Below are 15,692 nucleotides of genomic sequence, written 5' to 3'. Positions count from 1 at the left end.
AGCTCTCGGCACCTCGTCTATCTCACTCTCTTTTTCTCGAGATTGCGCAGAAAATAAGACGAAATAGAAACTCAGCAGCGGCAGCATCAATTTCGTCGGAATTGAGCCGTTAGCCCGGCGAATTATCGAATCGTCGGCGCCCGTGTAATTATCGACTCGAAGCGACGCAGCACCTGTGCGAATCGATCGAGACCCAATAAATCCGAGCCGTATAAGCCTCGCGAAGCTTCAATTATAAGAGCCGGGGGACTCGCTGAATTTATTCGCCACCACAGCAGCTCGCGCTTGAAGCTTCGGAAAATGTAAACTTAAATACGTAAAATGCCTCTCGATCAAGACAATCGTCGCTATCGAAGGCGATCGACGCTCGAATCACTGTAAAAAAGGCGCCGACAAACTCGAGAGCCGCGGAGAGAAGAAAAGCGAGCACGAGCAGCCTGTTGCGCATCGAGAGGAGACAAAGACACGTGTGTGCTACACACACACACGGAGAGAGAGAGAGAGAGAGAGAGAGAGAGAGAGAGAGAGAGAGAAAGAGAGAGAGAGGAGGAGGGCCGCCGCAGTTTATCACTTGCCGCCGCTGCTGCTGGCGCCCGGAAGAAAAGGCGGAGGAATATAGATATAGAGAGAGAGAGAGAGAGAGTAAAAGAGAGAATAGTCGCGTGCTGCCGGGGAGTCAGTCGATTTTTATCTGACTTCGCTTTAGATATGTGTGTTACGGTGCCGCTGCGCGCCGTTTTATTGCCTCCATAACGCTACCGCGGGCCGCTTTATTCGATTCTCCGCGTGCATCGCCTGCTGGATTTTATTGGGATGGATCGCTTCTCCCCGACACCTTCTATTCTCCTGCGATTTGTAAAACAGATTTCGTCTTTTTATTGTAGTATAAGGTACACACACACACACACACAAAATTTCGATTTTTAAAACGCTTCTGCATAACATAACGGAGAAGCAGACGCGCACCCTTGGGCGTTTTTCCGGCGAAAGCCACAAAAAAGCGTCCAGCATCCTTCAGCTGCAGAGAGAGAGAGAGAGAGGCCCCTTTACGATAACGCTTTTACAGCGGATTATCGCAGATGGTCCGGCGCACACTCGTATAGGAAGCGTTAAATTAACCGGCCACATGCGCGCGCGATCTCCAGTGGCGTTTGAGGGAAAAAAGCGCTCCTCTTTTTTTCCTGTCCTCCGGTTTTTTCTCTCCTAGTTGGTTCTGTGGTCGGGACGAGTTGAGAGGAAACGTCGGAGACGCGCGGGTGCGGGTAGGATGAAAAAACAGGTAGCCCATACGCTCCTAACGTATGCAGAGAGTTATGGATTGTGATTTATCGACTTTTTACTTGTCGTGTGTTAATTGATTTATGGATCTCCGAGGACGCCGCGAACGAGTTGATATGCCGTTGGAAGCTTTTCGCCGTTTCCGGAAAACACTTGTTAATTGGGATTTTTCACTCCGGTTTAACGTTTTCAGCTTTCCGAAAAAACCGGCCAACGGACTTCTCTCTCGGTACCCGCACACGTGCGGACGAGGTAAGGTCCGTCCTCTCTCCCATTCAAATCTCTCTCTCTCTCTCTCTCTCTCTCTCTGCACCCTTCGGTCGAAAAAAAATCCCCCGTCTGTAAAAAAACCGAGCTGACCCGCGCGAATCGCCTAGACTCGCAACAAAAAAGCAACTCCGGAATGAAAAAGGCACGAGAGAGTCGATCGGGCGGGCGCGTGTCCGCGCGAGAAAGAGAAAGGCCCCGATGAAGCGTGCGCGCGGCCAGTATGCCGCTCGGGCATTATCCCACATCTGCCGCTAGATCTGCGCTGCAGCGTTTTAGAAGAAGGAGAGAAGAAGAGAGACAAAAAATGAAAATCCGCGCGAGCCGCACGCGCCCAAGTCTCTCGGACTTGAAACTCGGCTTCCTTTTTTTGCGCTTGTGTTATAATGTACTCTTTGTGTCCGAGAGGCTGCGGAACGGTTTTTCCAGATGCCCAGCGCGTGCCGTTGGTCAGCGGCTTGTGAATCGATTTTTTTTTTTTTTTTTTTTTTGAGAGAGAGAGAGGAGAGAGATGCGTTTCGGGGGGTTGCTGCATGGAACGGTTTTGTGCCGAGAAAAGTATTAATTATGGCCCGCCCATGATTTTCTCAGAAAAACGGTAGCCATGTTGGAAGCTGCCAAATAAGCCAAAAAATGGCGCTGTAAAAGCCAGCGTGCAATATGAAATCAAGCAAGGGGTGCGCGCGACAGGACTGACAACCCTTTGTCCGACCCTTTTTCGCCCGTCTCACCCCTTCCGCGCATATAGCCAATCGCGTTGAAGCTCCACCTCGACATATAACCCTTTTATTCTAGACCGTGTCAACCCCTGCACAAACACACACGTGCCTATATATCGATCTCTCGGTACCTGCAGCACAAAAGGGTTGCTTATAGCCATTGTTGCGCTCGATATACAGACACGCGTATCTCGTCTCTGAATAATTGAACCCTAGAGCGCATTTTACGCTCCCGCTCCAAGTTCGTCGAACTTACGCTTTTTAATCGCCAACAACGTACATTAAACTCCGTTAATAAGCGGTTATCGTCGTCGCTGCGCGCGAGGGGCTAAATCAAACATCCGCGCCGGGCGCGCGTCCTCAATTATTCAGCGGCTGCGAGCGCAATTTGCCGGGGCATAAAAAATGTACACGAATTGCGCGAGCAAGCAAAGTTTTAACGCGCGACATTATAAATCGTCCCCGTTCTCTCTCTCTCTCTCTCTCTCTGCCCCTCTCATGCGTACAGCGGCAGAAGCTTCTTCGCTCCCGTTAATTATGCAGCGGCGCGTATTATACTCGTTTCGAGTTTTCTTTTCTGTTCTCTTTATTCTGCCGTTTAAACACACACGGGGGATGACACACGCGAATCCGAAGGCCCGAATTCGTCGGGGAGTACACACCGATCGCTCAGCGTCGAAAGTATAGGTGGAAATTTTTCGAAGCCGAAGAGCGAGGGTAATTTCGCGTCGAGTATAAGAGTAAAAAAAATGAGGCCGAGAGACAGGGAGGAAATTACGGGAACATCTCGCGAGAAGGGGCCGAGATGAGAAACGAGAGACGGATTAAAAAATTAAAGGGTCGCCGCGTATAGCCGCGCGCTACCGTTGCGCGATGAATAATTGATCGCGATAAAAAACGAAGGAATATATAAGAGCCGCGCGACTCTGAGTGGAGTGTAGTATACGTATAGAGCTTTGGGTAATTTATGCGCGACGCCTCTGCGCTGTCACGAAAATTCAGTTTTACGCTGTTGATCGCTTTAGCGTCGCGCGATTACGGCGAAGTACAACAGTCATTAACGACGCGATGAGGAAAATTGTTTAAATAGTTTAACGAAGTGAGTACAGAAGTCGTCGCGGAAAGTTTTCCAGCCTCGTGAATAATCGAATTAAACGCTGTGTATAATTCCAGGCCAGAGACACACGGGCCATAAATTGAGCGCGTCGAAAATTCGGTGCCACGTACACACGCATACACCACCGAAATGATGAACACTCCGCGAGCCGGCCGTATAACCGACAATTATGATTCCTCCGACACGCGAAACGTCGCTGCAATATAATAAGCCGCTCGAAAAGGCCCATCGGACGCACGCGCGAAAAGCCGGCGGCCATAATTTCCAGAAAAGTTGGCCCCGGATAAGCGGAAAGAGGGCGGCGCTGCACGTGAAAGAAGGGATGCAAGAGCTGATTGAGGAGAGCCGGACCGGCCGAGATAAGGAGCAGAAGTAATGAAGTGAGGGGAGAGTCGCGCGCGGGGGTGAGATAGTGTATACTCGCGGAGAGGAGCAGGGGAACGCGGAGCGAGAAAGTTTTTTCCTTCGGTGGCTGGTTCTTTTTTTTTTTGGCATTACAAGGAGGGGAGATTTCGTGCGGCGTAAACAATGGTTCCGCGCGTGAGTTTACGAAAATTAAGGAAAATATTGGACGTGCAATATAAGCCAAGGAAGAGGCAGCCGAAGCACAGCCGAGAAAGAAACAGGCGCTCGGCATATCGGAGAGCGAAACCATCAAGAAAAATAAACGATGGACACCGCTCGCCTCAAGAAGCGAAAAAAAGCATGAGCAGCAGCAGCAGCAGCGAGTAGCCACACGAGAAGGGTGAGAGAGTCGCCAACCCTCTCCCCATCGCGTACGAAGAACTACGCACTCGCGCGCGACTCGTCCCCCCGCGTATTAACGCGAAAGGCGCACATGGGGCAGCACAGCTCTTTTTCTCCCTTTCTCTCCCCGCTTTATGTGAACGTGCAGTATAGGCTCGTACACGGTACACACAGAGAGCTGCGGCGACTCTCGGGACTGACCAGAGAGCAGCTACGACGATGCGCCGGATTGGCCGGCTTGCCCGAGTCGAGATCAATAAATCGCGCTCTCTCTCTCTTTCGTGCAGCCCACCCCTTGTGTTGTAAATGTGCTGTGGATATATACGCGAGCGACGGCTTGCCCTGCAACCGACACACGCGTTACGTCGGGCTACTACTATATACGCTTTGGCCAGAGGGATGTGTGATGCGCAAGCTCGCGGGGGAATTTATAGGGAAAAAAGAAAAGAGAAAATGGTCGCCTGCGCAAAATTATATGGACCCGCGCCGTGGTTCCCGTTTTTTAAGAGTCGTTGGGCGGAATCGTCAATTGTTGCTCTTTGTTCCTATGAAAAGTTTCTGTAAAATAAAGAAATCGTCAAATATGTCAGAGAACTGCACGCCGGCGCAGCGCATCCCACGCTCTCGCACTCGTCTCCTCCTCCTCTCCGCTTCGATTCCATAACCAAGCACACTTTGCGCAAAGAGCACACCTCCTCGCTCCGGTTTTCCCACACGGCAGAAGAAAAAAAAATGAAAATGCCGTCTCTTCGCCTTTGACTCTGCCAGCTCTCGCTCTTTTTCTCTCTCTCTCTCTCTCTCTCTCTCTCTCTCTCTCTCTCTCGAGAAATCGATAAACGACATCGTCAACCACCAAGAAGCACTAAATCAAGGGAAACAAAACAGAACCGACGACGAAGAAGAAGAAGAAGTAACCTGGAACCTTCGCTCTCGCATACCTAAATGCATTATACGCATACATAGAGAAGAGTGTCCCGCTGCATCCCTTTTTCTCTCCGCAACCCCCTGTTCCCGCAATTTTTCGGGACGTTTTTAGCCGAAAAAAAGAGAGAGAGAGAGAAGGGCCCAGCGGAGGTCCGAGCTCCACAATGAGCCGATCGTTATGCGTTGCGTATATTCAAAGCGCATACCTGCGCGGTCCATTGTGTCGATGCCGTCGTCTCCTTTCCCGGAAAAACATATCCGGCGCTCGGATGAACTCACGCTAAAGTAGATCTTGATTTTTCTCTCTATCTCTCTCTCTCTCTCTCTCTCTCTCTCTCTCTTCGCATCGTCTTGCGAGCGTCGTTATGTCGCGATCGCTATATACTCGCGTAATACGTTTTTCCAGCTTTTAGCGGTTCTATCCTCGGCCGAATCGCCGCAGACCGTTGGCAAACATGCCAGAACTGTGAGCGATGATCAGAGACTCGCAGATCCATCAAACAATACCTATACGATCGCCGAGTAAATACGAAAAATCGTCTCTCCATCAATTAGACCTGAAAATTCCATTATATACTGCGCTTTGCACGTTTTTTCCTGTATATTCTTCGAAGAAAACTCGCGTACAATTGAAAAGAAGACTTAGAACTTGTACTATGTCTCGCGTGACACCTCGCTCGTCCTTCCCTGTAATTAAGCGCGACTGTATACGAGATTTCTCGAAACTCGAAGAAGCATCACGAGCTTCGCGTAAAACCGCGCGCGTAAACAATGCGTGTATATCGAATTCGTCCTCGGTCTGTGTATCACCTTCTACAGACACCTTACAAGTCGCTGATGGCCGTCTGCTCGCTTCGGCTCGATTCGAGAAGGAAAAAACACGAGCATATCTGGGACACGGGCTTCTTATGCCCTGTGATTCGATTGCGAAGCACCTGCTCTCTCTCTCTCTCGCTCTCTCTCTCTCTCTCAGGGCGTCAAGGAAAAAGGCAAACATGTAGGCATTAGCCGCGGAAAAACTCGCGCGTTTGCGCAGCTGATGAGGATAGCAGAGGAGGACAGAGTCGCTCTTTCATCGTCTCGGCGGACGCACAAATCGTTCGGGTAAGGTTATACGAGTGAACTTATTTCGTTGTCGCATACACTATTCAGCGCGAAATCCGAAGCGCATATCGCGCAAAAAAATCAACCGCGACAAACTCCGAATCGCAGCAGCGAGGGTGACTCGATTCTTTTTTTTATCCGCGCACGTGCATGGGTAATAACGATCATTTGCACGGCGTTATCCCTTCGCGATCTGAACTTTTCCGCGGTCGGCTATACTTCTTCTTCTTCTTTTTCTGCTTCGTTTGCTCGTGTATTTTTGATGATCGCTTTCATTATTTATACGTCGCGGACGTTCATACGAAACTTGCGCGTCTCTAGATTTTTTTCTTCTTCTTCTTCCCCGACGCGAATTCTTGCGCCGCAACGAATGCCTGCGGTGTGTATACTATACATAGGGATGTGCTGAATTCTGAATGATTCTGAATGACGCGCGAGAGAGAATTCGGCTGATGGGAGGGCGGGAAACTTTGTTGCGGCGTAATGGAAAACTTTGATTGGATTATAATCGAGCGTGCGAGAGTATTATGGTAGTATGAGTATATAGAGGTGGAAAGTTTGCTGTGCGTCGAAGGAAAAAATTGCACTGCAGTGTTGACGAAAAATCAAATTATAGTGGAGAGAAGGTAGCGGTTTTCTGAAATTTCTAAATTTGATTCTTCGTACGATTCGCTGAAACTCGTTATTATTCGTGGAGAAGTTGGTGAATTTTTAATTTCTCAATGAATCTTGCGTAATACAACTTTTAACTTTCTGCGGTTCTAGGCGATACAATACACACGGCCGCGCCGCCCCGTGAAAATAAAAATAAACAAAAAGCGAGAAGGGCGAAGGAAGCTCGGGCGCTGACGAGGCGGCTCCGCAGGTCGAAATGATATTAGCGCGGCGGAAAGTAATTAAAATTCCCGTCTTTGCGCGCGGGCTCGGTCGTTGTATAAATTAAACAGCCGGGGAGTAAAAGCTCGGAGAAACTCACCCTCGCGTAAAAGAGAGAGAGAGAGAAAAAGGGAGGGATTCCGTGTAAATACAAGCGCGAGGAGGATGAGCTCGTTCGAGATTTTTAATGGAAGAACAACAGAAGCGCAATTAACGCGCGCCGCGCCCCTCTTCCGGCTTTCCCTCGGCTACATCGAATTTAAAAAGTTTGCCATCTTGTCGCGGCCAAACTCGCGCATATATATATATATATATATATATATATATATCCAGAGGGAGAAGGAAGAGTGAGCGATAATTCAAAAACTCGATTCGACGCGCAATCCATTAGCTCGCTCCGCAAGGTAAAATCGGAAGCGCGCTGCAATCCATTCGATAATAAATTTTTTTCCCTCGCGCGCACAATAAGCCGAGAGAAGGGCAAAAGGACGCGCATATAATATAAATACGACAAAAGCCGCCGAAAAAGCAACGGCACGACGCACAATAATACGTATAATGCGAGCGCGAGTCATCTCTCTCGTATACCTGCATCCGAAATTTTTGATGCCACCAGGTGTGTGCGTGTGTGACCCCATCTACATACATATCCATATATACGCAAACGGCGCGCTGTGCACCGAGGACGTGAAATTTAATGGCCGCAACGTTTTTCCGTATGCAGCAGCGTATACGGAAGCATCAGCTGCTCTCTCGCGCTCTGCTGTGGGGCCCATTATGCAACATCCACTAATCGGTCATGCCCAGCGCGCGACGGTCAGTTTGTCCTACTACTCGCGGCGGCCGGCAGGCCCCTTTTTTCCGGCTTCTCCCCTTTTTTCGCCTCCTCTACATGCCTCCTCCCGAATTCCCAGGATATGTATATACCTAACCGACGCGCGGCTCTCACTCTATGTATATCGTATGTATATTTGGGGAAGCCGGACAATGGCCAGATTTCATCGGGATATATATCCGTACGCGGAAGGTCAAGGGTTCGGAATATCGGCAGCTGCACGCCAGCCTCGATTGAGTTTCACTTGTGCGCAAGCGATGGGAGCGATGGTATACTCGCTCGTAAGATGATACAGATACGAGAAACCGTCGTTTTTTTTTTGTTTTTTTGTTTTTTTTTCATATAACTCAACGGCGAATTTTCGTGTTTAAACTGAAAAATCGACCCTTTCTCCCTCGAAAACTCTCTATACGCAATGGCGTTGAATTAGCTGCGGCGTCGCCCCCGCCGAAATACACCCCTTGAGGGAAACTCAATCTATATATCCTCGAAGCGCACACGCGAGCAGCGCACGCCTGCGTGTAACGAATGCGGGCATTTTTTTCGGTCACGCGCTCGCTTTTTCCCGATTTCGGTGCGCGACGCGAGTCTTTCCCCCTTCTATGCGTCTCTACATATAGTCCCCCTCCCCATACAGTCGAGCGATGACGTTTTTCCGAGTTTCACCCGCTATACCGCACACGGCCTGAGCAAATACACGCGTAAAGCGCAAAAAAAGTGCCGCGGCAGAGCTTCGGTTAAAAATATAGGTGGCGTACGTAAAGAGGCGCGTGTCTGCTTTTTTTTTTAAAAGTCGCTTCTATCTCACCCTCTTCGGGTTTTTTTGTTTTTTCGGTAACTTGTGGAAACAATGAGAGGAAGAGACGAGCGTGACGCGAGCCTGGCAGCCGCTGACAAGCTCCGGTTTTTCAGGGCGCGACGCTTCTGACTCTGCGAAGGTTTTACGGCTTTATTCCTGTGCGTGATATTTTCGAGTCCGGACAAAAAAGAGCGATGATATCTGGCGAAACATCGGTAAAAATATAGTGCGGGAAACGCGAGGGGGGTCGTGCGCTATAATAGTGGGCGCGTCGGCGCACTTCAAAAAGGGTTGGAGCGAAAACGTAGTCCGTGGCTAAAGGGACCCTCCCGCGTCACAATGGCGCCGTGCGGCAAATCCCGCCGGCGTAGCCGCAGCCGCTCGACACGATGATGATGCATCATCATTATTGTTGTTATTATTGCCAATTACCGTCCTCTCGAGTGAATTTTCCTCTCAATCATTCTGCTCTTGAGGACCGTAAGTCGCTTCTTTTTTCTCTCGACTCTCTGTCCCTTTGGGGAAAAGTGGCAACTCTTTCGCGCGATTTTTAACGCCTGTCGAGGACCCTCGCATTCAGTCTCGAGAGAGACGCAAATTTCGCGCTTTAATGTCGTCGTCGATCGAGTCCTTCCGGACTTCTGGCGGTGATGCTGCTGTCGGCTTTGGATTGCAAACTTTCTGAGTGTCTGATGCGATTTTGGTGTGTCATTCCCACTTTGCTGAATAAATCATCGCGTGTAATAAGTTAAACTTTATCCAAAGCAAGCAAAGCTGGCCAACTATTGCAAGAGCGAGAAACCGACGCAACTTTCCAACGCGCGACAACCACCCAGAATCGAGGCCTGACAAACGATTCCATCCTCCACAGTCACTCCATAATGCATCTCTCCTACACAATACAGTAGCATAAGCACCGCTGCTCTCCAAGACCCACTGGACACATGTCTCTCTCGGTTCATCATCAGCCCGAACATTGTACAATAAACTCCTACAGCAGCAGCAGCAGCAGCAGCAGCAGCCACACGCAGCGCGCGAAATGCAAATATTGGGGGAAGCTGCGCAGCTTTCCCCGAAGAATCGCGAGCCCTCGATTATTATGCGCATTCAGTCTCGAACATGAACTAATGTATATAGGAATACACAGAAGAGCAGCGCGAGCTTGGAAAAAAGGCTTGAAACTCGCCCCGCGGGAGAGTCGAGACCGTAAATTATGCTCGTTTCCTCGAGACCATCAATTAAGCTGGCAAAGGGCTCGAGTCGAATGCCATTATTATACCGATTCCATTGCAGCGCCGCCGAAAAAAGAAGAATAAGTATAGCCGAGAGTGAAAGTTTGACCTATAGATCTGTGTGTATGTATAGAGAGAGAGAGAGAGAGAGAGAGAGAGAGAGAAACAGGCACGCGTGGCTGCACCTTTCCTTACGCGACGACGACGACGACGACATCATTAATTTTCCGAGCGCGATGAGCGTTTTCACGCGCCGAGTCCAGACTCGCTGCGCTGGACAGCTCTGGTTTTTCAGCTTTGCGGACCCGGGAAAGAGAGGTCGTTGCGACGATTTTTCGCAGTAAACGACAAGATCGTTTAGGCACGAAATACTTTCCCACAGGGTTTCATTGAGCTCGAATGCTTTTGCGTGTAAACGCTGAAATTGAAGCAGGATAGTACAGCATTTTGAATATACTAAAGTCTTGTACTGAAGCAATGTCTCTAATTTGCTCGAAAATAACGACGACAGCCACGTATATACAATTTGTTTAATTCAAACAAAAGTCTTCAATATATCCGTCGCGAGCAAACAACTCGCGGTTAACTCGACTGGATATAAGCGAGCAAACGAGAAAAAAATGCTCCTTAGCATCTCCCCCCCCCCCTTCCTGAAATTTCATGGAGGTCAGCAGGCGAGCGAAGCCAAATGAAGAAAAATCATCGATTCAAACGAACCGTTAACGTACGCGCTCAACTACACTGACCGTTTCTCTCTGCTTTACCCTAACGCATCTTTAGTCTCCGTCTTTCTTAAAAACCGTTTCCTCGTTTTTTTTTCCCTTCCCTCGTCTCTCCGAGTCCGTGAAACTCGAATCAGTAGCAACTGACCCCAAGAAGAAAAGAGACGAATGTGTCCTTCTCGTCCATTTACCGGGATAAAATCGCATGATCTTTTTATGGGCAGCAAATGTAGCCGATGTACGATCAATTAACCGTTAGCTATACGAAGAAAAAAATCGAGCTGCATCGGCGAACTCTTGGGTATAATACACGGGGTCGTATATTCGGTGTCTTTGAAGCGGAGAGAAAAAATGGAAAAGGGCAGTTTTCGCCGGTTGACCCGAATTTCGAGAAAACGATCGACGCAACGCACTGACCGATTGACCACTGCATTCCTCCCTTCGCTCGCAGATGGCCGGCTAGAGAGAGAAAGAGAGACAACTCGCTCCTTCATTTTTCACTCGGTTAAGCTGCAGCTATTCATCTTTTATTTTTGAAAAAATCGCTTCATACAAAAAGTGTGTGTGTGTATAGGTGCCTATAATTATCGAAGAAAAAGTAACGCGCCCATAAGAAAGAAACAATAAAAATAAAGATATCCGGCGTAAGCCTCTCGACAGCCGTAAGCACAGCCATAAAAAACAATAATTCCGGGGACAACCCGCTGTACGGTGCGCGTATACGCACAAAGCCGTGCAAATATCCGGGTTGTCACCTTGAACTCTCTCTCTCTCTCTCTCTCTCTCTCTCTCTCTATCTTGGATACGCCGATCCGCCATAAAGAAAAGTCGCACACGGGAGCTCGGGCCGTAAAACCCCGTTCGATTGAGGCGACACAGCGCACCAAAGAGTCATCGAGAGCTCGATGATCATCGCTTGCGGTTTCGAGGCTGGTCGTAAAAAACGCCAGCGCCCCGCGGGAGGGAAAACGGCCCATTCGGAAAATCGCCTCTCGGACTTCATAAAAGTGAGTTAGCGCTTTGTAATTTCGATTTTTCTCTCTTTCGTGCGCGCACACTCTTAGTCGGGGAAGGAAAAGTCACCGGAAGGATGCGAGGAGTAGGATCGAGTCGAGTAAAAGGAAAACACATAAAACGAGAGAAAGATGCGATCCACTTGCGAGCCTTTCTCACGTATCGGCTTCACGTGTTCGGACACACATGCTCCCGACGAAGGACTTCCTGTGAGAGGGATCTGTGTGTGTGTGTGTGTCTCCAGTGGTATAGTGTGCAGAGGAGCGAGTTAGCGGTGAAAAAAAAAAACAGCGATCTAAAAATGGATCGGCAGTAGCATCGATAGCTTTTTCAGGGCTTACGAGAAGCGGCGCTGGTGCGGTATTTACATGTGACCGCGGGTTACACCGAGAAGGATAATAATTGGGAGGATGTCGGATCGCTGCGCGTGTCCTTTGGGCGCTAAGAGGCTGGGAAAGTTTCGGAACGGGTGTTTTCGACGGTGAGGAGTCAGATAAATACAGAGTATACGTTGATGTTTACAATGGCGACAGTTGTGGCTTATCTTACGAGATGTCGCCACTCATTTCGCGCAGCTCATATAGACGTTGGGCAGAAGCGGAATTGTTAGAATAGCGACACCATCTCCCCGTATAAATCTTCGATCTCGATATATATATATAGTATAAGCTGATCGGTGAGTGGTCTTCCAGTGACACGAGAACTAAGTACACGTCGACATGAAGTACCACCTGCTGATGTCCTTCCTTGTCGTGCTTGCGGTCGCGCAGGGTAAGTGTTGGTAACTTTATAATCATAATTATTAGTATATAACGTCGTCATTTTTCTATTAACATCAGCGACCAGCGCCGGCGGAGACTGCAAGGGTTTTCACGACGACGAGATATGTCGCGAGCAGTGCAACGCCATACTGGCCAGGTGCGAGCCAAATCCCTGGTACAGAGGTTACATGTGCAACTGCGATCCAGTTGAGGACAGTCAATTTTTTATCGGTTAATCGAACAGCACTGCGGAATTTCGAATCGAAATACCAACACTTGGTTTTTATAATGGACACGGGATCATGCGAATGAACGAAGCGAATGAGGATATTTTTCAAAGTGCCAATAATATATTGTAATGCGTTTTTAATAGAGGGATGGCAACGATTCTTATCGTGCTTCACCTCGATTCCCCACCCCTTGACGATATCAATACTCATTAATATTCTGTGTGTAAATATGTAAACGTTCGAATCATACATTGAAAATTATTTTTCTGTTATTCTCGAACAAATGACCATCATAGAATCCTCGTTAGATTCCCCAGTCCGAAAAATTCGAAGCCGCCGCGCTCTGTTTGCAAACAAGCAAACGAATCGCCCAGCCAGTCGTGAATGTGTCGCACAATATAACCAGCGCAATTTTCCGACTCACCGATTCCCACCTATATCCACACAACGTCTATCCAATTTCGCCTTTCGAGAAAACCCTTCCGCCCCAGAGAGCATCGCGAGTGACGAGTGACTATAATTTTTTTTTTCAATCGCCGCCGCCGAAATGCAAAATAAGAAGCTATGCGCGCGCGCGCACAGGTGCCCGTCTGAGGAGAAAAAAACCTCGTGTGGCGCATACCTGCGCGCGAAACTCGGCGATATAATGGACGCGGAAGGCCGAAAAGCAGAGAAGCTTTGTTACTCGGATAATGGAAAAACGAAAATAGGTATACGCGTCGCGTGTGCAGCGGCACGTGAAAAAGCCGAGGCGGATCTGCAAATGAGATTGAGCGAAGGTTAAAGAGTGTGCGCGCGAGCGAGCGAGAGAGCTGCTATGGGCAAGCCTTTTTCTTCCTTGCGCAGAGTTTGCAAACATCGGGCTTTGTGTGCCTCTCTTGTGTATGGATGTATGTATACGCGTATTAGATGGGCAGAAGACGCGCGCGGCTTAGATCTGAGAGGAGGAAGATTATTCCGATGCTTTTGTATTGCACATCGACGGCTGGCGTCGAACGGATTGTTTAAAAATCTATCAGTACGAAATTGAAATTCGAACGAGATTTCAAAAAATGTGGTGATAAGAAGCAGCATCAGTAGAGAAGCCTCCCGTTGCCTCCATACCTCTCCCACTCCCCCCCCCCCCCCCTCTCACTCTCTCGCTCTTTCTAGCGTGTGCCTCGGCTTTGCAAACAGCTCGATTTCCGCGGCGGATTATACAGCGCGCCGTACCTACGGCAAAAGAACAATAGCCCTGGGGGTTACCCTGCACAGAGTATATGCCATTCCGAGAGCGGCGATCGCTAACGTGTCTCCCGCTGTCGCAAGAATCCGCTGTTTTTCCCAAACAAGGATTTTCCTCCCATTGATCCGCGCGTCGTCGTCGGCGCTTCTGTAGAACGATACGATATAATGTATACCGAGTAGGCTTGGTGTCAAGAGCATCAGCCGCCCGCCGCTGAGAACACAGCCGAAGCGTCGGCGGACGGCCAGAGATCATGATGCGGACTCTGTAGACGTCCGGCTCTCTCTCTCTCTCTCTTGGAAATAGGATACTCGGATTAGAGGATAAGCTCGGAGACGCACGGCTGCGGCTCTCGTTTCGCAATTTTTCGCAATTTTACCTCTCGACTGTGCTTACAGCGATTTTCAATGTTTGGCCGATGTGTTGTCTTTTCTAGTCTTATGCGAAAACTCAAGGTGCGCGGATGTGTAGAACGCGAATCGAGCGATTTCGAGACAAAGGATGACAGATCTCTATCGGGAGAGTCTTGTGCAACGCTGGTAAAGCAGCGTGTCCCTTTGAAATCCCTATACCTCTTCCTTCCTTCCGGGCAGCGTGTCCCCGCGAAGATCTCCGGGCGCCGGTCGCGCACGCTCCAGTAGCCTTACTCTCGGCTAATGTGCTCCGCTTTTGAGCCTCGTTAAATAATGCCCGCCGTGTCCTTAATGTCCTCTCCGCTCTCTCTCTCTCTCTCTCTCTCTCTCTCTCTTATTCTCTTCTCGGTTACTACTGGAGTGCGAAATGCGATTTATTTTGGAGTAGGAGAGCCGCGAGATATGGATCGATACGCGGCTCTCTCAACGAGTTGTTACGCCGAGAGTATACGGATCAGTCGACTCGTTTGCGAATTATTGCATTAGAGCTAGGACCGCGCCTCTAAGAAGCTTCGTATACCGATATACATCCTTTTTCCGGGGGCGTCGTTACGCCGAGGCGATTTTCTCGTTCAACGACGAGCGGCGCTTTTGTTGTCGTTAAATAATTTTTTTATTTTTTTAAATCGTTCTTTTAATTTTCACTCTCCTCCTGCGCGTATACTCCGGGCGATATTTCCGAGGAGCGAGTGGTGGACGGGGAAGCCCTGCGGCCGAATAAAAACGCGAGAGAGAGAGAGAGAGAGAGAGAGAAGGACCCTTCGGTCGTCGGCGAAAATATATCAAAGCCCAGGCCTGTAGAGAAATTGAAAGTCTTTGTGCGCGCGCGGGGGAAATAAGAAAGTATCCCGTCCGTCCCGCAGCTTCTCTTCCTCCCGAAGCATTTCTTCTTCTCGAGCTTCTTATCATAACCGGCGAATTCTTTTCAAATAATTATATTCCTCCGCATGTATTTTCAGCCCGACAATGCCAGTGCGTGCGAATGTATTGTAGATTCGATCGATGCTCTTTGTGCGCGCGTTATGCTTGTGGATATCGGTGCATCTCCAATCGCGAAACACTTTGTGCCTATTTCTACGTCGAAAATTTTAAATCCATACAGTACAACCCGTCCCGCATTGTGCGACGATTTGATCTCGTTAAAGCGCCCTGTGTGCGTGTGGATAAAGGGTATACAGTGTTGTGGCACTACAACCCTTCACGCGACGGTCAGCACCTGAAAGGGCTTTTCTATTCGAGCGCAGGTTGCTTGGAAGATCGACCGGAAGCGATTACTCGCGTCGAAAGCGTGCAAGTGCGGAGGCGGGTATAGATCGAGAGAGGTCTTAGCGTCAATTAGGTGGACTTTTTGAAATTCGAGTGCCGGCCCAAATATTTTGATCGTTGGACTGTTGTGCGTGGTTGATTCTTTCTTGTGTACGTGTGGTTG

This window comes from Nasonia vitripennis, chromosome 1, assembly GCF_009193385.2.
Source record: "Nasonia vitripennis strain AsymCx chromosome 1, Nvit_psr_1.1, whole genome shotgun sequence".
Lineage (NCBI taxonomy): Eukaryota > Metazoa > Arthropoda > Insecta > Hymenoptera > Pteromalidae > Nasonia > Nasonia vitripennis.
The sequence above is the reverse complement of the archived record's forward strand: the minus strand, read 5'-3'. Positions refer to the sequence as shown.